This window comes from Heteronotia binoei, chromosome 6, assembly GCF_032191835.1.
Source record: "Heteronotia binoei isolate CCM8104 ecotype False Entrance Well chromosome 6, APGP_CSIRO_Hbin_v1, whole genome shotgun sequence".
Taxonomy (NCBI): Eukaryota; Metazoa; Chordata; class Lepidosauria; order Squamata; family Gekkonidae; genus Heteronotia; species Heteronotia binoei.
Window position 1 is genome coordinate 29,254,873 of NC_083228.1, and position 24,035 is coordinate 29,278,907.

The window sequence follows — 24,035 nt, forward strand, 5'->3', positions numbered from 1 at the left end:
TTCTCCAGTCTGGAGATCAGTTGTAAATCTGGGAGAACTCCAGGCCCCACCTACCAAATGTCTTTTCTCTTTTTCACTGGGTAGGGAGAGCTTCACGAAGATGCAGGCTGAGAGGCACTGGGACCTCATGACCTTAACTTGAAAGGCTCTCTCTCTGGGAGGTTGTAAGTAGGGTTGCCAGCCAAGAAGGACAAGAAGTGGGAAATTTAAAGTTCAGGGACACTCAAATTAGGAAACAGCTGTTTTATCATAGAACGGGAGGGACTCCTACAGAATTGCGCTGATGTCACTTCTGGTATTGCCACAATGTCAGTTTCTCTACCATTTTCCTCCTCCTTCTGGCTTTCCTAATTGCAAGTCAAGGCAGAGAGCAAAGGAGTGCCAGGATGAAACTGTTCCATTCCAGAGCCAGTCCTGGAAACCTCTAACCTGAACATCTCCTTTCCAGAAAGCCTCTGGGAGTTGGCCTTAAAGTAAAAGTACCAGGGCCTTTTTTTGGAGCAGGAACGCACAGGAACACAGTTCCGGCTGGCTTGGCATCAGGGGGTGTGGCCTAATATGAGTTCATGTTGGGCTTTTTCTACAAAAAGGCCTGTGCAAAAAACCGGTGACATCAGGGGTGTGGCCTAATATGCAAATGAGTTCCTGCTGGGCTTTTTCTGCAAAAAAAGTCCTGAACAGTACCAATATAGAAGGAAGAGTCAAGGCTATAGCATAAAGTGTCCTGCAACTGGAAGTGAAGAAAGGTCAGACTGTTCTCTTCCCATTGTTTGCATGTCTTTCTTTTTAGCTCATTCCTCATCAAAGGCAGAGACAGAGCGCTATGGCTGGGACGAAAAAGCCACCACGAACCTGATTCGTAGAACCCAGGAGTTGCAGCTGTCCTCTAAATGCCAAGGTCCACTTCCCTCTTTATTTTACAAGATGGGAAACCAATTTAACAAGTCTAGAGAATCCACTAACAAGCTGCCGCACTGATTTCAGAACCCAGTACCCTGAGAGCCATGGAAGCCAGTGTTTGCTAATTCTGCTGCTTATTATGCCAGTAATTCATCTGGCTTCATCTTCAGGAATGTTCAAGGTATATCATGCAATCCATGGTTTCTTTTATTTTGTTTTGGGAAAAGTGCTCTTCCCAGATCTGGAGCAATAAGAGGCTTTTTTTCCCTTTTCCTTTTTGGCTTGGAGTGTCACTTTAACTCACTGAACCATAAATGGAAGCCAAGGGGGAAAAAAATAACCTTTACAAATAAAATTGCCTTGAATGCAGCTGCTAAGCCCCACTTTTGCCTCTATTTAGCAGTTGTAACAGGAACAGGCAGAGAAAATCTGATCAATACTGCTCAAAAGTGTGTTAGAATTAGAGAAGCTCAGAAATGCCCACTTACCCTGCTTTCCTCCACGGGAAGGAGCTGTACAAGCAGCCCATCATCCCTTGCTAATAATGCAATTCCATAAATAAGTGGCACTTAGCGGCAGAGTAGCAAGAAGCCAAATGGTTCAGCTATGCCCCTGCTCTCGCTTGTCTTGTGTTTTTGTATTGTCTGTAATAACTCTTTCTGGAAAATGCCTGCCTTGGTTCTGTTCTCTTTGGGACCCGCTTGCAGCTGCTGCTCCATCTCCACCTTTGGCGGAGTACAAAATGCTTTGGGGTTCACAATGCAATGATACCTCACCCCAGGTAACCATCACAAAATTCACTACCTGAGGGGGAGCGGAGAGTTTTAATTTGCACCTTGTTGATGTTCAGAGGTTAGCCTAACAACAGCTGTTTGACATCAGATATTACAGCACCAGGCTACACCAAGAACAAAAGTGAGGATTTGGTTCTGCCTGTGTTGTAGAATTAGGCTGAAAAAGTGACTCTTACTGAGGCCTAGTAACTTGGTATTCTTGATTGGTTTCCTCACCCAGGTTCAATGAGGAAATTTGTAGGGACATTTTGCCACAAATTCAGTAGCACTTACCAACCCTAGGTTGGGAAATAACTGGAGATTTTGTAAGTGGAGCTTGGAGAGAGCAGGGTTCGGGGAGATGGGAAGAAACTGTAAGCCAAAATGCCCTTAAAACCGAGGTTGGGGAATTGACAGGTGGGCACTTGACTTTAAAAGGAACAAGATTCTATATATACAGGCTCCATGTCCAGAAACTATTGCTCAAATATGCCAGGGACACTAATTAAGTAAAAACAATTAAAATTTATTCCAGAAAAATATAGATCACACACACAAGATCAAAATACTCATAAAATCATACATACAGTCCTAAGAAAATTAGATAGAGATATAGAGAAACACATGGGTAGACGAACAGGGTGATAGTTACCGACCGTGGTCTTCAAGGAAGGCTCCAATGGCGATGAGTGAGGAAGTGGGAGAGGGGACCCGAAACTTGGCCTTAGAATCGGAGATGGAATTGGGATACTGCTAGAAGCACACCTATGGGTAGCTAGTCCACAGGTTATAAGGACTTCCTAGAGCCCTTAGGGAATGGGAGGTACAAGGGAGGAGGAAGATGCATGACCTCACAAAAAGGGGAGGCTTCGCAGTGACCATAAGGGCTGGTCTACTGCGATACTCAATAGCAAGTTAATTGGTGGCACCTAATTGGGTGCCCATAACTGACCAATGACCAGGCTTGGGTCCTGGCTACCTGAGTGAACTTTCAGGTTGAAATGGACCAGGGTAGGGATGCTTCAGGGTGACAGTACAGAGAAGAATGGGGGAAATCACTGGGGTGGAGGTTCATGGGAGTGGTTTGAACTAGGCTGAGGTGATGACAATAGATGGCCAAATTGTTATCTAAGGTAACACCCAGTCAGTAAAAAGACACTTGGCTCTGGGTGAAGATGGTCTTCCTCTTCTTCAATCTTCTGTTGTCACCAGTCTTTTGTCCAAGGTTCTGCTGGACAAAGACAGTGGCGGTTGGACAGTTGTCCACGCCTGGGTTGGGTCGATTGCTGCAGTTACAGGTGACATCTGGCGAGTACATGAGCTGTTCGCTTCGCTGGAATGGAGTCTGACATGGTAGGAAGATAGCTGCGTGTGGTGTTAGCCCTCTATAGTGGATTCCATGGTCAATGCTTCAAAACCGTTCGCCTGGATAGCTCCTGGCGGCACAACCTCCTCTGCTCCACGGCTGAGATGGACATCATACAGAACGACGGGAAGCCATCTGTTCTCCTGGTGGGCACTCTTGTACCGGTCTCGAGTGCTTTCGTAGCGTTATGTCTGCTAGTACTGCATAAGTCCCTTTTGCCCCTGGATAGGTTTACTCACACCCTCTGGCCAGATGTGTGTGAGCTACTTATCCAGGTGCTCTGGCAACCAAGTTTGTGACTACGATGTTCTATAAGGGGTTTTTCCTCACAAAACTTTGCAGGGTCCTATACCATACAGACCACCCTCCAAAGTTGCCATTTTCTCCAGGGAAATTCAACTTTGTCATCTGTATTCTGAAAGGCCCCATCTGGAGGCTGACAGCTAGGGTTGCCAGCTCTGGGCTGGAAAATACCCGAAGATTTATGGGGTGGAGCCTGGGGAGGGTGGGGTTTGGGAAGGAGAGGGACTTCAGCAGGATACAATGCCATAGAGTTCACCCTCCAAAGCAGCCATTTGCCGTCCCCTTCTTCTTTTGCCTTTTGTCTTTCCCAGCATCAGGATCTTCTCCAGTGAACTCAGTTGTAATTCCAGGAGTTCTCCAGGCCCCACCTGGAAGATGGTAACCCTAGGACAACCCTACTAATACTTACTTCTGTGAAAGCACTGAACAGACATTAAGTTACTAATAATCATAGCATAAATGCCCATTAAGATATTTGATGGCTATGTCTCGCACTGGGTTGAGTGGAAAGAGTTGTTTGTGGGATTGGATTTGTGGGATTGGGGTGGGCCTAACTGGGGCTAGCAGCCAGTTCCCTTCGCATTTGTGTCTTCAAACTTACTAATGAAACAGGCATTGAGTAATGAAATAAATACACTTTTTGTAAGCGAGAGTGCAAAAATATCCTAATGATTTTGTTGTTGTTCAGTCACACAATCGAGTCTGACTCTTTGCGACCTCATGGATAAAGTCACGCCAGGTCCTCCTGTCTTCCACCATCCTCTAGTCTACTCAAATTCGTGTTTGCTACATCAGTAACGCTGTCCAGCCATCTCATTTTTGTCATCCCCTTCTTCTTTTGCCTTCTGTCTTTCCCAGCATCAGAATCTTCTCCAGTGAGTGCTCCCTTCTCATTTGGTGGCCAGAGTATTTGAGCTTCAGCTTATAGTAGACTATTGGCATTGAGCCAGAATGGTATAGTGGTTAGAAGCTAGACTAGAACCTAGGAGACTGACAGAACTCTGAAGCTCACTGGGCGACCTTGAGCCAGTTTCTCTCTCAGCCCCAGGACTTTTTTGTAGCAGGGACTCCTTTGCATATTAGGCCACACCCCCTGATGTAGCCAATCCTCCTGGGACTCACAGTAGGGCCTGTACTAAGAGCCCTGGAAGCTCTTGGAGGATTGGCTACATCAGGGGTGTGTGGCCTAATATGCAAAGGAGTTCCTGCTACAAAAAAAGCCCTGCTCAGCCCTATCCACCTCACAAGGCTATTGTGAGAACAAAATGGAGGGGGGGAACCATGCATACTCCCCACTAAGCTCCTTAAAGGAAGGACAGGATAAAATGCAATTGATTGTTAATCAAAACCAAAATAAAATTGTGGATGTTCACAAGACACAAAATTAATTTGTCTTCAGAAATACTCATTTGCAAAACTTTGATACCGAGCATTCTCCAAATATCCTCTGAATACTCCCCAAAAAAATTCTACATATATTTCTACGCTCATATTTTACATTTCATTACAGCTAAGTGCTTCTTATTTCTCCTCTACTTAGACAAGATAAGCTGTTGTTAGGAGAACTCATATAAGAACTACTTTTGATATTTAACTGCTTGTATTCTGGATAAAAAATATATCAGGAAACAGCCAGCAAGATCCACAGGTATCTCTGTGAGATGTGAGCACTTAGGTATAATCGTAGGCAGAGAAAAAGGGCCTCACAGGTAATGGCCTGTAAGGAAGAGTCAGCTCATCTGTCTCAGTGAGAGAGATTTTTGCTCCCTCAAATAGACATTTATTCAGAATTTTTATATTCCTGCCTTTTATCTAATCACTAAGGACCCAAGATAAGTTGAAAGGCAGAGGAGTACTCTCAAATCATTCCCTAGAAACAGGCACATCTTCCCCAAACTCTTTAAATCACTCTTCCTGCCCTCAGGGACTAAGAATTGCAGAAATGTTTACTCCCTTCAGACATAAAGTCTGGAAGAAAGAGTGAAACTGTTTGTGTTTTGAACTGTGCGCGCGCCTTTAAATCTCAAGCTGCATGGGTGAGGTGAGCAAGCAGAGCTACACAGCTCTTCCTGGTGAATGTGTGAACCATGTGAGAATGGGAGAGAAGCCAGTACAGTCCCTCTGTTTGTTTTGTATTGGTTTCAGAAGTTGTGTGTATAGTAAAATTGAGTTAACTAGAACCTGATTATGGGATGGAAGAAAACTCCACCCCCTAGGCTGCTCTTCTTTCATTTTCCTGTTAGTCTGAAGAAGCTGGTTGAAATACAACAGATAGTTACAATCAGAACTCCCGTGAGTAAATTACCACAGTGAGATCACAGAAATGTGTGTTTGCAAACTGTTTATTTTGGCACTTTATGTATATGTGTATGTTCACTTTCATTTAGTGGAAGTGCAGCTGCTGGGGGATTAGAACAGGAACACTGTATTCATGGGAACTGCACTGCTGTATTTTTATTTATTTATTTTAGGGAATGGGAAAGTCTCCTGGCTCCACCCCCAAAGTCCCCAGATATTTCTTTAATCAGAACTGGCAACCGTAACTGTAGCAGACAGGAGGCTCTCCTGCCCCTGAAGGGGAAAACAGCCACTCAGCTGCACCTACTGAAGGGCTGCTCCAGCATCCAGTCAGCTTTCAGGTGGGGGAATGGAATATTGGAGGGAAGGACAGTAGGAGAGAGCGCTTGCAGCAATAATTCAGCAGTGGTTCCGGTGGAAACAAGGTGGCCAGAAGAAGGGTTATTCTCTTGAAACATGCAGATGAATTAACCTAGGAAGCATGTTGCCACATCATTGTCACCGTCACAAAGGCTTGTACTGTATTCATCATTGATTCAACACATCCCTTGGAGAAAAGCCATTGTGAATAACTACATATGCACTCCAGTGGATGTTCCAGCTTTAAGACTGTTGGATTGTTGTAGCAAGAATTAGAGACTGTGTCAATTGTCATACTGAAGCACTCAGATGTTTCCATGTATTGGTTTGTGAATATATCAAGCATTATTGTTCAAAGCAATGCTGACTGAGTTCCTTAGTGCAATGTTGTCTGTGTTTTACTTAACCTCAGTCATGTTTTCCCCCTGTTTTGTCCCCCCACCTGGGGGTTGGCAGCCTTAAACCCACAGCAAGTGATGGCATGTCTTTCTGTGGTGTTGTGGCCAGTGTTCTCTCTAAGCTGAGTTAGTGTGAGCTAGCTCACAGTTTTTTAACCTCCAACTCACGCATTTTTGTCTTAGCTCAGGGAAAATGGCCCCAGAGCAAACTAATGTATGCAGTAGCTCACAACTTTAATGCCAGTAGCTCACAAAGTGGAACTTTTTCTCACAAGACTCCACAGCTTAGCGGGAGCATTGTAGCATGTCTCACCACAATTGCTAGTGTGGTGGTAGTGATGAGAATGTTGGACTAGGATATCTGAGTCCCAGTTTTGTATTCTCTTACTGCATGACTCTGGGCTGCTCACTCTCTTTCCCAGCCTAACCTACCTTAGTGGGTTGCAGTGAGGGTAAAATGGAAGAAGGGGGAATGCCGTTGTAAGCAATGGGTGATGGATATCAAAATGAATAAAATTCCTGCTGAGCTTCTGGCTCAGCATTCAGCTGTGGACTCTTTTGCCACCTTGATATACACAGAAGTTTCACAGAAGCAGTAAGAGAGGAATCAAGAATGACTTGCACTTCCTCTATTAAGTTTTGAAAGATGGAACACACAGCCCCTGTAGGGAAATGTGTATACAGTACAGAATGTGCATGTATGTATCCATGGGGGAGATGCTTATCTCTTTCTATACTACAAGACCTGGAAACATTGGGCGGGGGGAGCATAAGTTTTTCTTCCCCCCTCTTGCTGCTTCTGTGGAACGTCTCAAACAGCCCACAGACGTGTTGACTGTACAGGACAATCCTGCTACTCTGCAAGAGAGACGTCTCAGACTGTTCCTGTAAAGATGCATGTTTATGAGATTGCTTTGCCCTTGCCTGCATTTCTCAGAACCCAAGCAGGAGAAACTTATCTCATGATCAGCTCTGAAAAGGCTGCTTTCACACTGTTGACAGACCTGCGAGCTTTTTTAAAAAAACATGATTTATATAATTGCAGGGGTAGGGAGATGGAGAAGCTGAAATATTTCCCTGTGTCCTGATCTGAATAATAAATTACAATGGGAATAGGCCAGGCGAGTGCATCATAATCCCCTGGAAAGGTGCATGATGAAATGTCTGGGTTTATGGAAGCCCCCCTGGGAAGAAGTTGAGTTGTTATCTCTGTCGCTACTATGCACAGTCAAACGCAGCCCTGTTCCGTCTGACCCTGCCTCCTCCCTCATTCTGGGGTGACTCTAATCAGGAAGGGCACGGATGCCAGCAGATAAACGTGTGTGCTCAGCAGCCTGATTTCTGTAACTCATTAAAGGCCTGGGTCTCCAAGTGCGACCAGGGGAAGACTGAAGATGGGAGTCCGGGAGGGTGGGGGCGGGAGATAAGAGCAGGCAGGCTTTCCCTTAATTAAACAAAGCCCGGTTATCAAGGATTTAAATGCAGGGGGCAGAAGGGGAGATGTGGGGGCAGAGGTAACGGGGGAGGCAGGTGCAAGCATTATCACCAAGAAACAGTTTTAAAGATAGTATTAGAAAATCACTGGTTGGGTTAGGTCTCCTTTCTTTGTGAAATGGCTATTTGGGGTGCTGCTGCTCTGGGTATCTAACTACAGTTGTACTGTAGATCATTGCATGGTTAGCTGGGATCATTCTGACCAAGCAAGGATTCTTCAGGGATCCCCAAAAGGGCCTGTAGTAAAGTTATCATTTTCAATCCATAAAATATATCATCATCATGCAACAACGGTTTAAAATGGGCAGCTATTTAAAAGATGTAAAGCAGGAACCTGAAGAATTATACAAAGTAAAAACCAACAGAGGTAAAGCAGAAATCAGAACTAGCATAAAATGTTCACACTGCTACAAATTAGCTCAAACCTTAAGGTTTTTAGGTTTTTTAAATGTTTTGACTTTTAAATGTATTAACTTTGTACCTTGTTTATTGTTTTGTCGTTGCTGTGAGCCGCCCTGAGCCACTTTGTGGGAAGGGCGGGATATAAGTTATAGAATAAATAAATAAATAAATAAACCAAACACCTTCTGGAAGAGAATGGTCTCCACAGCAGCTAGTGCCAGAGTCTGCCATCAAGAAGGTGCTGCCATCAAGAAAGACCAAGTCACAGGAAGCTACATGCAGAACTTCTAATGGTGGAACACAGAAGAGGGCTTGTCATGGCAGCCTATGTGTACAGGTAGGTTCATGTTGGCCCTCAAGATGTCTCACTCAGCCCCCATCTGTGAGGGCTTTAAAAGTCAAAATGGGCTTGGAAGCACCCTGGAAGCTAGGGGATCTGAAATAATATGGAATAATATTATTTCCTTGCAATGAATGAACTGCTGTATTTTGTACTAGTTTCACTTCTGAGAACGTTACAGAGACAAGCCTATATGGAAAAAAGCCTCCCAGTGCTTGCAGTCCCCAAGCAACTTTAGACAGAACCAACGGGTTGAAATTAAATCAAACGAGTTTCCGGCTCAACATTAGGAAGAACTTCCTGACAGATCGATTCCTCAGTGGAACAAGTTTCTTCAGGAGTTGGTGGGCTCTCCTTCCTTGGAGGTTTTTAAACAGAGGCTAGATGGCCATCTGACAGCAATGAAGATCCTGTAAATTTAGGGGGAGGTGTTTGTGAGTTTCCTGCATTGGGGGTTTGACGAGATGACCCTAGAGGTCCCTTCCAACTCTATGATTCTATGATATCCATGCCTTAAGTTTTACTTCCAGATCCAGCTCTCTCCTCACTTTGTTCCTGGTAGGGACAAGGAAAGGCCACTGCAAAGCGTGGGGTGGGTGGGGTGGGGGAATAAAAAGATGTGGAAAAGCATGGGGAATGAGTAGGAGAGGGCTTGGTTGCCATGCTTCCAACTTCAAGTTCAGTTGCAAATCTCTGAGCAACTGCATTATTTCTTGAACAGACTGGATCTTTGTGTTATTCTCATTGTAGTGGACACTGGACACTTGGGCTTTACACCCTTCTAAATCCATTGATGTCAGCGGTCTTAGAAAGGTGTAAATCTCCTTTGGATGGTATGGTTACTGTCCACTTGGGAATTCAGGCTCAGGGCCAATTTGATACATGATCAGTCTAGTTGTGGCTTTTGCTTTCTTCCATCAGAAAAGAAGTCATGAGTTTCTTAATCAATTTCACTTGGGCTGCTTTTTTTAAAAATTAAAATCTCAATCCCCTCATCACTGCCTTCCATGCCACTGGGGGAAAAGAGATGGTTGTGCATTTCCTGGCATCTTGTTTATTTCAGTCCTCACAAAAACATATTTGGCAGCTCTAAAAAGGGTAATGCCATTATACCCTTAGTTATCTGCTACTGTGTGGGAAGCTAGGGGTCTCAGCAGGGCTTTGCATATTAGGCCACACATCTCTGATGTAGCCAATCCTCCAAGAGCTTACAGGGCTCTTAGTACAGAGTCTACTGTAAGCTCAAGGAGGATTGGCTTCATCAGGGGTGTGTGGCCTAATATGCAAAGGAGTTCCTACTATAGCCTGTGGGCGCAGGCTGTGCCAATAATCTGAGTTATGGTCTTTCTGATTTAATTTATGTGTGTTATATTTATGAGATAGTTTAACTTTGATATGCTTAATTTTGATATGCTATTTATTGTTATTGTAATGTTTTTGATGTTGTAAGCCACCCTGAGCCCGCTTTATGGGATAGGGTGGGGTATAAATCGCAAATTAAATTAAATTAAATTTTAAAAAAGCTCTGGATCTCAGACCTTGCTTATGCAGTTTGAGGTCCTGCCAACCTAACCTCTCAGATTGTTGAGCCCAAATAAAATTGAGTCTGTGTATCTTAACGTGTCACTAACTGATTCAGAGGAAAACGTTTCTGTCTGCCTGTGGTTTAACCCTGTGTGGCTGTGGGAATGGTGGTTGAGAAACAGGCATCTCTTGGCTGTGCATCAAGGGAAACAATATTAATGATAGAAGATGATGCAGACAGGACTATGAAGTGGGATTTGGCATTGAGGGATGACACCCCTTCATTGACCTGCTCCATGTTGGTGCAGAAAGCAACTTATTGATTCACTACCAGTGCAGTTTGTTCATTTCCTGGTTCTTCCCATTCCAGTAGACATTGTTAATTGAAAAATATAAGAAAGTGGCTATTGATTGCATGTAACTGATACAATAGTAGCTCACTGGATTCTAATCAGCATCAGGGGCATTAGATGAAGATAGAAACAGTGCATGGACAGTGTGTGTGTGGGAGGGGAGGAGAAAATGCAATAGAAGCAATGTGAATTTACTGATTTCACAGCATGGTTTTTGTAATTCAGAAATTGAACTTCCATTAGCAACTCTGTGATTTTACAGTTGGGAATAAAGGCTTTCTAAGCAGACTTTTGACCCCCTCCAATCTTGAGCAGAGACTTCTGAAAGAGCAGAGTTGACATGAGATGCCCTCTGACTGAGTTCATGTCAAAGCTCAAGAAGGGTAGAACTGCTGGTCATATATGTACATGCTGTCAAGTCATAATCAACTTACAGCAACACTGGCAAGGGGTTTTCAAGGCAAGCAAGAAGCAGAGGTGATTTGCCATTGCTTTCCTATGCAGAACTTTCCTTAGTGGTCCAAATACCAACCCTACCTAGCTTCCAATATCTGTTGGGCTTGGGTTTAGGGTTACCAAACCCCAGTTGGAGGTAGTAGACCCTAGCACTGCTAAGCCCCCGGTCTGGGCAGGGAATCCCCCGCTCAGGAGGTTCCCAACCCGCTGGCCCATACTGGGCCAGCGGGGGGAACCTCCCCTGATGTCGCTGGCACCATGATGTCACCTGGAAATGATATCATCACACTGGCGATGTCGTGCAGCAGCCACTCTAGCCATTTACGGGAAAACTCTATGGTTTTCCTGGACACTCTAGCCATTTGGGAGGGAAAACTCTATGCGCACACAAGGTAAGTCCCCCACCAGAGGCTCCAAGGGATTTGGCAACCCTAGCAGACCCCCTGGTTTGGAGGCCCTCCCCCTACTTCAGGGTTATCAGAAAGTGGGGGGAGGAGGGAAATGTTTGCTGGCCACTCAATTATACCCTATAGAGATGAGTTACTATAGGGTATAATGGAGAATTGATCTGTGGGTATCTGGGGCTCTGCGGGAGTGGGGGGGAGGACTGAGGTAAAGGCACCATATTTTCAGCATAGCATCTGGTGCCTCTCCTCAAAACACCCCTACGTTTAAAAAAGATTAAACCGGGGGTCGAATTCTATGAGCGCCAAAAGAAGGTGCCCCTATCCTTCATTACTTCCAAATGCAGGGAAGGCATTTAAAAGGTGTGCAGTCCCTTTAAATGTCATGGCCAGGATTTCCTTTGGAATTCAGTCATGCTTGTCACAATCTTGCTCCTGGCTCCACCCCAAGGTCTCCTGGCTCCACCCCCAAAGTCCCCAGATATTTCCTGAGTTGGACTAGCAAACCTAATTGAGCTATACTATGCCACTTTCCCTCCTATGCTGGTCAGCCACAAATGTTGTTGCTCAGTTGCACAGTCGAATCCAACTCCCTGCGACCCCATGGACAAAGCCACGCCAGGTCCTCCACCATCCTCTGAAGTCTGCTCAAATTTGTGTTTGTTACCTCAGTAACGCTGTCCAGCCATCTCATCTTTTGCCATCCCCTTTTTCTTTTGCCTTTTGTCTTTCCCAGCATCAGGATCTTCTCCAGTGAGTGCTCAAAAGCATCTATTCTTCTGTGCTCGACCTTCCTTATGGTCCAGCTCTCACAGCTATACATTATTACTGGGAATACGATCGCTTTGACTATACTGACTTTTGTTGGCAGGCTGATGTTTCTACTTTTTATTATACTGCCTAGGTTCGCCATAGCTGTCCTCCCAAGGAGCAAACATCTTTTAATTTCATGGCTACAGTCACCATCTGCAGTGATCTTGGATCCCAGAAATGTGAAGTCTGTTACTACTTCCATATCTTCCCCTTCTATTTGCCAAGAAGTTCTTTAGGTCCTCCTCACTCCTTCAACAGCCCAATGAGCTGCCTGAAATTCTGCTCCTAGTGTAGTGAAAGAATGTGCAGGAATAGTGTTAAGATTACCTAACTGACATCAGGGTGAGGCCTGGAGTTCTTTCAAAATTACAACTGATTTTCAGACTGCAGAGATCAGGTCTCCTGGGGAAAATGGAGGGCAGCTTTGGAGAGCAGACTCCATATAGTCTAGGAGAAATGCAAGTCCCTCCCCAGGTACCATAGCTAAAGCTTCAGGAATTTCCAATGTCAGAGTTGGCAACCCTAAACAGTCCAAGAGTCTTCAGTGTGAGGCAAGAATCCACAAAACTTTCACATCCCTCTTTCACCAGCAGTAGTGTTGTTATGCCAGCATAGTGGCACTTTTTGATCCAGTCCAAGATTTCCAAGAAATACAAGACTTGTGACCTCCACAGTTGAGGACCTGAGGATGAAAGAGCCAGAGCACCAGGGAGTCATGTCTGGGACTCACAATGAGACCTGACACAGCAGCCAAGTGAGACTCTGGGGTGGCAGCAGCTCTGTTGTCTTTCTTTTTTCTGCCATATGCATGTCTTCAATTGCCCAATAGTGAAGAAAGCCAACTCTTAAAATAAAAATTATAGATCTATGGTGTGGCCTCATTTGGAATCTGTGTGCAGTTCTGGTTACTGTATCTCCAAAAGGACCTTGCAGAGCTGGAAAAAGTACAGATGTGGGCATCCAAGATGATTGGGGGGGTGGAGCCCTTTCCCTATGAGGAAAGGCTGAAAAGTCTGGAACTTTTCAGTTTAGAAAAGAGATGACTAAGGTGGGGTATGATAGAGCTTTATAAAATAATGCATTGGGTGGATAGAGCTGACAAAGAGCTTTTTGTCCCTCTCCTCAAATACTAGAACTTGAGGACATCAAAATGAAGCTGATGGGCAGCAGGTTCAGGATGAACACAAGAGAATATTTCTTTATACAGTGATTCAAATGTTGAATTTTAATCTGTTGCTGTTCTACACAGCAAGGCAGCGGGCGGAGGAGGAGGTTCCCAGTCAGACCACAAGGGGGGTGTATGTATTTCTCAATGTTCCCCTGTCTTGAAAAAACCTTCCCTGTATGTAGCACTTCCTGCTAGTTCACCATTTTTTAAGAAGGGGGGGGTAATTCAAAACTACAACACCCCCACTGGCAGCTTTGAATAGTACGATCTAAAATTTTCCTACTGTAACTGACCACCACATTCCACAAGATGCGTAGATCAGCTCAGAGCCCAAGGGACAGCCCCTCAAAGAGCCAGCACGGAGCAATTTCCGGGCCCACCCAACTCAAGTTTTCTTTTGGTGCGATCCACCCTCAGCTAACAGTAGTTGACCAACATGTGACGATTCAAAGCTCACAAGTAAGAATGCATTTGCAATCATCCCTCTCATATGAAGATGGGGCGCACAAAGAGAGTGCCCATTAACGGGCAAGGCCTCTCAGCTTTAAGAGAGGCTCATTGCATGCTAATTCCTGTCAGGAATTCTCCTCTCTTCACATACAACTGGTAGGCTATTCCTCCCAATGCACACACCATGCAGGCCTGACGCTAGGGTTCCCAAATCCCCCGCCTGGGCGGGGGACCCCCGATTTGGAGCCTCCTCCCCCCGCTCCCCAAATATCTGGAAAGCAGGGGGGAAATGGCGGCCCTTCCCACCTGCCCAAGCCAAGCCGAGGGCGAGCAGGCCTCTGGCTGGGTTCTGGCTGCCGACCGAGGTCTCGCGCCACGCCGGCGGGGTGGGCTGGAGCTGAGCGCTCCCTCTCGGAGTCCTTTTCTCTTGGGTGGCGGCTGCGCAGCTTCCTTCCCACCTCAGCCCAGCTGGCTGGGGGCTCTTCCGCACCCTGGTGGTGGAGTGCCGGCTGTCCCGGGAGGGAGGGAGGGAAGCTGGCGTGGCTGCAGCGGCGTCTTGCTCGTGAGGAGGGCGATGGGGCATGGGCAGCTGCTGCCTCGCTTGCAGCCTTCCTTGCTCCGGAGGAGCCCCGACGCCAGGCGAGGAGCTGCGGGCGCTGCCATGGCCGAAATCGGCATCGACCAGTCCAAGCTGCCCTGCGTCAAGGAGGGTAAGGCGGCGGGGCTCCCACCAGGCGGGCCCTGCACTGCTGCCCTTGCCCCATGGCCCTCTCCGCCCTGCCCTGCCTGCGCACGGCCCCGAGGTGAAGGAGGCGGGCAGCCCCAGCGCCACCGACCGCAGCCCGGCCAGCCCTCCAGGAAGTGCCTGCCTTTCCGGGGAGCCCACAGGCAAAGCGCCCCAGCATCCCTCCTTTCCTTCCGGGCCTGGGAGACACCCTCCCCGCAGCCAGGGGCCTGCTCGGGAGGGCTACCTTTCTCCAAGTGGGGCCTGGAGAGCTCCCGGAATGGCCACGGAGCTCCTGCCTGCAGGGAGCCCTGCCCCCACCGGGAAAAGACGGCAGCTTTGGAGGAGGGTGGGCGCCCTCGAGGGCATGGCTTGCATCCCCCCCCTGGTCTGTGTCCTTAACAAGCTCTGCCTCCAAAGCTTCAGGGGTTTCCCGACCTGGAGCTGGCAACCCAGCGCCTCCACAAGTAAGTCCCACTTAGTAAACTGAGCTAGGGCCATGCGATAAGGCTGCAATGTTCTGTGTGTTTTCTTAGGTTTCGTGGTGTTTGGTGTTCCAGCGGGTACTCTCTCTCTACCTACAGAGGTTCCATTTGCCCATGTCAACTCACAGCTACTGATGGCCCTCTCTTCCACAGCCTCTGTTATCCTGGCCCCGCTGGTGGACCTAGGGTTGCCAATCCCCAGGGTCATCAGAAAGCGGGGGGGGGGGGGGAGGGAAATGTCTACTAGGCACTCTATTATTCCCTATGGAGAACGATTCCCATAGGGAATAATAGGGAATTGATCCGTGGGTATTGGGGGCTCTGGGGGGGCTATTTTTTGAGGTAGAAGCACCAGATTTTTAGTATAGCATCTAGTGCCTCTCCCCAAAATACACCCCAAGTTTCAAAACAATTGGACCAGAAGGTCCAATTCTATGAGCCCCAAAAGATGGTGCCCCTATCCTTAATTATTTCCTATGGAAGAAAGGCATTTAAAAAGGCGTGCTGTCCCTTTAAATGTGATGGCCAGAACTCCCTTGGAGTTCAATTATACTTGTCACATCCTTGTTCCTGGCTCCACCCCAATGTCTCCTGGCTCCACCCCCAAAGTCTCCTGGCTCTGCCCTTAAAGTCCCCAGATTTTTCTTTAATTGGACTTGGCAACCCTACCTGAGGCTTCCCCTCAGCCCAGACTGGGATACAAGAAGGGCCTTTCCATCTCTTTCCTCTGGTCTTGCTAGGGTATAGGCAGGTCCAGAGTTCCTGCCCACTGGTTGGCTCTCAGAAGAAGAAGCAAAAGAAGAACATTCGGGTTTTGTTTTTGTTTTTTGCCACACACAATCTGCCTTTGATGAAGCCATCGAGCACGCGATCACTCCGCTCCGACAGCCAGTAGCCAGCCACGGCACCAATAAAGATGGCGGTAAAGACCATAACTCTTTTGGCGGCTAGCATGACAAGGGCACAGACTATGACGCCGAAGAATATCTGCTATAGCATGATCACCTCGCCATCCGTGATGTCGTCGAAGAAGCATTTCTCAGGAGCATATGTGGGACAAGGAACAGGCGATAAACTGGAGCAAAGATAGTCCATGGGCAGCCACTAGCTCATAACGCAATACTATCTCGCTCCAAATGTTAAGAAATGGCTGCTTAACAACTCTGCCCACAGTTTTAGTCATAAGAATGTTTTCACAGTTTGTGGGGGGTGGGGAGAGGTTTCACCCTTTAATGTTACATCTCATGCATGTAATGCATGCAGTACTTTTCTCCCTTTCTCACAATACAAGAACTCGTGGACACTCAATGAAATTGCTGAGCAGTCAGGTTGGAACGGGTAAAAGGAAGTACTTCTTCACCCAAAGGGTAATTAACACATGGAATTCACTGCCACAGGAGGTGGTGGCAGCTACAAGAAGGGATTGGATAAACATATGGCGCAGAGGTCCATCAGTGGCTATTAGCCACAGCTTATTGTTGGAACTCTGTTTGGGGCAGTGATGCTCTGTATTCTTGATGCTTGGGGTGGGGGGCAACAGTGGGAGGGTTTCTATTGTCCTGGCTCCACTGGTGAACCTCCTGATGGCGCCTGGTTTTTTTGACCACTGTGTGACACAGAGAGTTGGACTAGATGGGCCGTTGGCCTGATCCAACATGGCTTCTCTTATGTTCTTATGAATTTGTTGCCGGAGCATGTAGTGATGGCCACAGGAATAAATGGCTTTAAAAAGAGATTGGATAGATTCATGGAGGAGAGGTCTATCAGTGGCTACTAACGATGGTGACTGAGGAGAACTTCCATGTTCAGATTCAGTCAACCTCTGAATCCCAGTTCCAGGAGGCAACACCAGGGGAATATTTCAACCTCCATGCCCTGTTGTTGGCCCTCCAGAGAAACTGATTGGCCTCTGTGTGAGACGGGATTCTGATCCAGCAAGGCTCTTCTTAGGTTCTCATTCTGCAGAAGCCCCATGTTTGTCAGGGGCACATAACAATCATATTGGTAGGGCTTAGCTATAATGGTGATGGCTTGCACTGAATATGCTCAGTAGTAGCATTAAGCACACTTCATGTGTGCAATTTTATAGGAGGTAAAGATGAAACATTCTGCACTGCCTTCTTCACCCTTGGTGATGTCATCTCATAGCCAAATCTGATTGGCTCATGTAATAATGTAAGATCATTGCATTCATTTGCTGAGAACTAATCACACCAAAGGGTAATAATAGTAAAAAAATATACATTTAAGGATTTTGGGGGGAGCCTTTTCACATCTCTCCCCAGCACTTCTTTCGTCTCCCAAGATGAAATGGAAGAACATTCAACACTGACATAGCTGAAGGGAAAGAAACAAGCAATAAACTAATACAAGCTTTGACTGTTATGAATGCCAGTCCCACCTAGCAAGATATTTTTCAGTGACTGATTTCAATTGTTTACATCTGAGGGAAATGGTTTCAGAACAACAATATTGCAGAACCGATGCGAGATATTTATTAATGGTAGTTTGACATTGCTCAGTTGCAAGAAAAATATTATCCAAATGATATTCATTGCATTCACCTACACTGTGAAAGTTGATTTTGGATACATTTCCAGATAGTCTCTCAGGGCCAAAACAAGTTATGCTGAAAAGTTAGATGGGATACATCCTAAGCCTACCAGCATGTTCATCACAGATACTGTGTTTACTTTCCTTTTCAATTTCCCTACAGTATTTCCTCCCGTAAGTTGACTATTAGTTCTATATGTGTACACTGTCTTTGCATATCATTTGTTCAGTCATTATTTTTATTACTAGGTAATTTTTGTTTTGCAATAGTTTTGAGAGAGGAAATGCAAAATCAAACCACTAGATCATTGTGGGGGTTTGTTTGATGATATTTTTGGCCTGCACACACACACCCATGTGGTATAAAAGGTAGAGTGGGCAACTAGGGCCAGGGATTTCTGCATTCAATTCTCACTCACTCATGTTGTTAGGATTAAATGGGGGGGGGGGACAGGGAAAATGCATACACTGCTCTGAGCTCTTTACAAGTGGAATAAAATGATCACAGTACAAAAGTCATTAGAGGAGAACGTGGTAGAATAATATGGACACTGCTCTAGAACCAGAAGTATGTCACCATACATACTCTACCCTTGGTGGTGACAGTTTGAGTACATAACTTGTGCAGTAGTCAATTGACTTCTCAAGGAATGACATTAGATTGTTGTTTCATTCATACAAACCTACAGCTGTGACAACCTGGCACGCTATTAGGCAGCCTTTGTACACCCCCTAGATTTGACTTCAAATTAGAGTGGGTGGAGAGGGAAGGTGAAGAGAAAACAATATATTTAATGAAAGTATGTGGATGGCATAAGTATAGGTGTTTGTTCTCAGGCTTTGTATGGCAAAGATGAATGGGGAGCCTGACACAATGCTTTTTTAACATCATACTGATGCAAAAAATTTGTGTATTGAATGGTTCGTGGGTATTCAAATTTTACCTGCTGCTCCAGCCAACAGAGCAGAGAGAGCGCACAACTTAAAACACAATCCAACCTCTGATCTGGGTTTTATTCCAGGGGTAAAATATTCTGTCCTTGGTTCTTTGTTTGGCTCAGTTTGCTGCTGCATCATTTTTTATTCTGTTAATTGGCTTATTAAACAGTACAATTGAGTTTGGATTACTTCTTACACCAACCCAGGTAGTCATTGGGTGAAGGTCAGCTCAGAAGCAAACCACTGTTATTCCATGGAACTTACTCCCAGGCAGGGCTTTTTTTGTAGCAGGAACTCCTTTGCATATTAGGCCACACACCCCTGATGTAGCCAATCCTCCAAGAGCTTACAGGGCTCTTAGTACAGGACCTACTGTAAGCTTTAGGAGGATAGGCTACATCAAGGGGGTGTATCCTAATATGCAAAGGAGTCCCTGCTACAAAAAAAGCCCTGCTCCCCCCAGGAAAGTGTCCTTAGGATTGCAGCCTTCATCTACCACTAGGGAGGTTCTGAGCAGTCCTGCAGAAATTTCTGCATTCCACTATCTTTGATATAACCAAGCTAGATGATCAGGGAAATCACTTGGTGCAACTTTTGCCGGACTACAGGCACCAAGAGGCCCATCCCACCTTTGAATCCTTCCCTATAAACTTCCAAATGTATGAAATTAACATGGCAGGCCAGGAAGATAACTTGATGTCTTGATGGCCTAGGGAAGACCATCAAGCCGGGAATCCCTATGTTTGTGCACCCCAAAGGACTCTCCAGTTGCCAGAGTCCTGGATAAAAGATCCAATCTTATTTCAAAATGTCGGGCCCTGATCAGGCAGGAATTTCCTTGCATATTTTCACATAAGAGTAGCCCAACTACTGGAATACCCCAAGGAGCATATTGATTGAAGGTCATTTGTTTGAAGCCTCAGGAGCTTGCTCACAACCTGGCTATGAATAATTGATTCAGGTTCATTGGACAATAACCTAAGAGTCCAGAGCTGTCTTCACACTACAGCCTTCCCTAGTTTTTCAATCCTTAGCCGAGGGAAGACTGCTTAGACCTTGGCAGACTGCCTTGGATCCTCAACTTCTTAGCTGTTTTTAATTAGGATTTTTCCTTTGCTCCAAAGCAGCTTTCTTCTTCTGTCCCATATCTTGACCTCAATTGTTCTTTTTAGGATAAAGGCAACATTTGTTTTTCTCCTCTCCTCCCCTTTAGATTCCCCATTAAGGGTGCTTCTCCCACTATGGTAGAAGACTTTCCGCAATCTCCCCATTGCCCCTCAGCACCCCAAAGGCTGGGGGGTGGAAATGGGGCGGCCTGGCATTGCTTCTGGTAAAAAGTGGAAGTGAAATTCTGATGTCGATGGGGATGCTCTGTGTTTTAACTATGAAGTTTTGGTAAGAGCCCTGTGGTGCAGAGTGTTAAAGCTGCAGTACTGCAGTCCTAAGCTCTGCTCACGACCTGAGTTCGATCCCCGACGGAAGCTAGGTTTTCAGGTAGCCAGCTCCAGGTTGACTCAGGCTTCTATCCTTCCGAGGTCGGTAAAATGAGTACCCAGCTTGCTGAGGGGGAAGTGTACATGACTGGGGAAGGCAATGGCAAACCACCCTGTAGAAAGTCTTCCGTGAAAGCATTGTGAAAGCAACATCACCCCAGAGTCGGAAACGACTGATGCTTGCACAGGGGACCTTTCCTTCCTTTCCCTTTGGTGAATCCTAGAACATCACTCCCAACATCTTGATGGAAAACCAGAAGTGACATTGTGCACCAGTACAACACTGGTACATTTGTCCCCACTTCCAAATCCTCCCTGTGGTGCCAAGCTCCAGCTTGGCATCCCTATTGCCCATTTGCCCCATTCAGGCAACAACCAGTTAGCCAGGGCTCTCTTTTTTTGTAGCAGAAACTCCTTTGCATATTAGGCCACACACCTTTGATGTAGCCAATCCTCCAAGAGCTTACAGAGCTCTTCTTGCAGGGCCTACTGTAAGCTCTTGGAGGATTGGCTACATCAGGGTGGGGGGGGGGGTTAGCCTAATATGCAAAGGAGTTCCTGCAAACAAGCACTGCTAGGACTGTATTACTATATTGCCACTTTGTTTCATGTTCTTGCTCTCCCTTGCATTTCATTTTTCTAGCCTTGTATTTTGGTAGGAGAATAAAAATTATTTATTTTTAGAGTCTCTGTATGTGTGTCATTTCCCCTTCCTAATTGGAGTACTTGCTGCAGTGTGACCCAGTTATATGGCAGACTGTTTGACACCCCCCCCCCCCCAAACAAAAAAAAATAGTTGCCCCGGTGGCCTGGTCAGACTCTACACATGAAGACGACATTTTGCACATTTCTGATCTGATACACAGACTTATTTGGGTAACAGCAGCTTTGGCTAGTTTTGAATATGGGAGGGCCCCCTGATACCATATGAACATATGAAGCTGCCTTATACTGGATCAGACCCTTGGTCCATCAAAGTCAGTATTGTCTTCTCAGACTGGCAGCGGCTCTCCAGGGTCTCAAGCAGAGGATTTTCACACCTATTTGCCTGGACCCTTTTTGGAGATGCCAGGGATTGAACCTGGGACCTTCTGCTTCCCAAGCAGATGCTCTACCACTGAGCCACCGTCCCTCCCATACCCTGCAGTCCCAAGTGGTGCAGACCATTAACAGCGGCAACTAATCATTTTGTCTTGGCTGCTTGTGGCCTGCAAGAAGTACCTCATGCCCAGGGCATTGTGCAAACTCTGTAGTTAAAAAGAGATCAAAATTCTGCTCTGCGGTATGAGAAAATGTGATTTCAGCAAATGTGTCCGATTTCCCTTCTTTTGTATACTGTATTCTGTTAACATTTTCAAGGGGAAGAGGAGAGAGCTATGTAGGGCACTGAAGCCGTACCCTCTGGCCACTCAAACACTTATTTAGCAACTTTTCTGACTTTCAATATTCAACAAGTATATGAAGCTCTGAACCACAAAGGCTTCCCTCACTGAGAATTTAAAAGGGAAGCTTTCATGGGAAGCTGAATTCTGTGATGGATATTATATTTGGTTACTTTTGCATGGTCTTCCTGTGTAAGGTTGCCAACCTTCAGATGAAGACTGGAGATTTCAGCTGGCATTACAGCTGATCTCCAGGTGACATGTATCAGTTCACCTGGAGAAAATGGATGCTTTGGAAGGTGGAGTCTATGGCATTATGCTCCATTGATGTCCATCTTCTCTACAAACCCTGCCCTCCTCAGGATCTACCCCCCCCCCCAAATCTCCAGGTATTTCCCAACCTGGAGCTGGCCACCCTACTCCATGTAGCAGCTGAAATTCTCCCAGAATTACAACTGATTTCCAAACTACAAAGATCAGCTATAACAGGGTGGCCAAACTGTGGTTCAGGAGCCACATGTGGCTCTTTCAAAGATATTGTGTGGCTCTCGAAGCCCCCACTGTCCTGTCAGCTGGCTTGGAGAAGACATTTGTCTCTTTAAATCACTTCTCTGAGCCAAGCCAGCTGGCGGCTTGGAAAATGCATTTAAAGTTAAAGTTGCTTTCTTTCTACTTCCCCTCCCTCTCTCTCATTGATTTGCCTTCCTTCCTTTCTTGCTGCTCTCAAACATCTGACGTTTATTCTATGTAGCTCTTACATTAAGCAAATTTGGCCACCCCTGAGCTGTAACCTAACTACACACACAGGAGGAAAAATATGACCAGTGCCATGAAATGCAAGAAACACAGTTGAGACATTTCTATGCAAAGCAAAAGTGCAACCTGAGCACAGTCATTCACAGCAGTAGTAACAGGAAATAACACCATTTCCCTAAGTATAGTACGCTAACTTAACATAGGCAGTGGGTGAGAAAGACAATGTATCTGTTTAAGCCTTGGTTAAATACAATTAAATCTATTGATGAATTCTTATCCAGCAATTATTTACGCTCCAATACATCTGTTAGAATGAAGTACCAAAAAAACTCTTTTGTTTGTAAGGGAGGAGAGCAATTGCACCATCCATTAAAATGCATTCTGCCATGGAGTGGCGATCCCTCACGATGGCTTATTAAACATTATATATTTAATGTTAAAGGCACTAAAACTAAAATGAAATTATATTCTCGAAAACTGTCGGTTATTTCCCATGAACCCATATGGTATGTCATTTCGGAGGTGAGTAAAGCAAGTTCTAACCTGGATGATCCCCAGTCAGCCTGTCACAGAGAGACGACACTGCCTGGTAGAAACCCTGTATTGATCCAGTTCATATCATGTCAAAGGTGGAGGGACCAGGCCTTATTTGGGACAGGAGCTCAAAGGAGCAGAGGTCTGGAATCTCTACATTTTATTGTGCTCTTTCATTCTTACCGCCTCCCCCCCAAATACTTGCTTCTGGGTTCCACTGATCAACCCCCCCCCCCCTCACCCTGGCAAGAATTTTGCTGAACTGTAAGATTTGACAAACTTTCTAATATTTTTCCCCACAAAAAAAATGGGAAAATAACCAAACCATATAAAGCAGACAGATGGAAATCTTCATCATGCCACTGTGGCCACATAGGAGAAAGTAATTTAAAAAGTATGACGAGAGGAAGGTTTTATGATGACATTTATAATTCAAGAAGCATTTTAAGGTAGGTACTGAGCTGATATCGTTTAGTACACCTTCCGGTGATGCCAGGGGTGTGTGGAATATGCAAATGAGCTATGGAAATGAGTTGTGCTAATGAGCCCCAACACTTCCTTTTCTACAAAATGACCCCTGGGAGGGACATGAATGAGATCAGAATCCTCCAATTTGTTATCCTCTGAGAAACTGAATATGAACAGTAACCAGATCTTCCAGATGGTCTTTGATGCTAGTGTGTCTCTGTATTTTACAGAAAATATGCAATGGGAAGGATAACCTTTTTGTTGTTGTTGTTGTTGCTGTTAGAAGGCACTCCTGGTGTGAATCTGCCAAGGGCTGGTGGTGCCAGAAATGAGGATGCCAGAGGCATACAGGGCTGTGAACAATAAGTTTCCCAGTTCCCCTTAGATTCAGAAGTAATCTAATATGATTCAGAACAAGGAGTGCAGTTCTTTGAGTGTTTTTTCCACAGACTGTTGGCATGGCATTTCCATCCTCAGCTGCCTGACTGAGAGCCTTACTTTGATAGCTAAGCTATTCCCAAAATGCAACATGACAAGGCAGGAGAGCAATCTTCTCTTTAGGAGGTAATATCGCAGTTCAATATGTTCTCTGTTTAAGGCCCTTTAAAAACCAATAACCTCAAGCATGGACTGTGGAAGCAATACAAGGGCAGTTGTTTCTGCTATTGTACCTTCTGGTTTATAGATGCAGGGCTGAGTGAATCTGAGTATGTCTTAAAATAGATGCATGGCTTGCATAAACTATATTCCTGTTTCCAGTGACAAGGTCTCGCCTGTGGCCAGTAAAACTGTTGGCACGGCAATGAGAGGGCTCACACATTGCACACTCATCACTTGATGACTGCAATCAACAAGGGATTGCACACTCATCATGTGATGATTGCAATCATCAAGGGGTT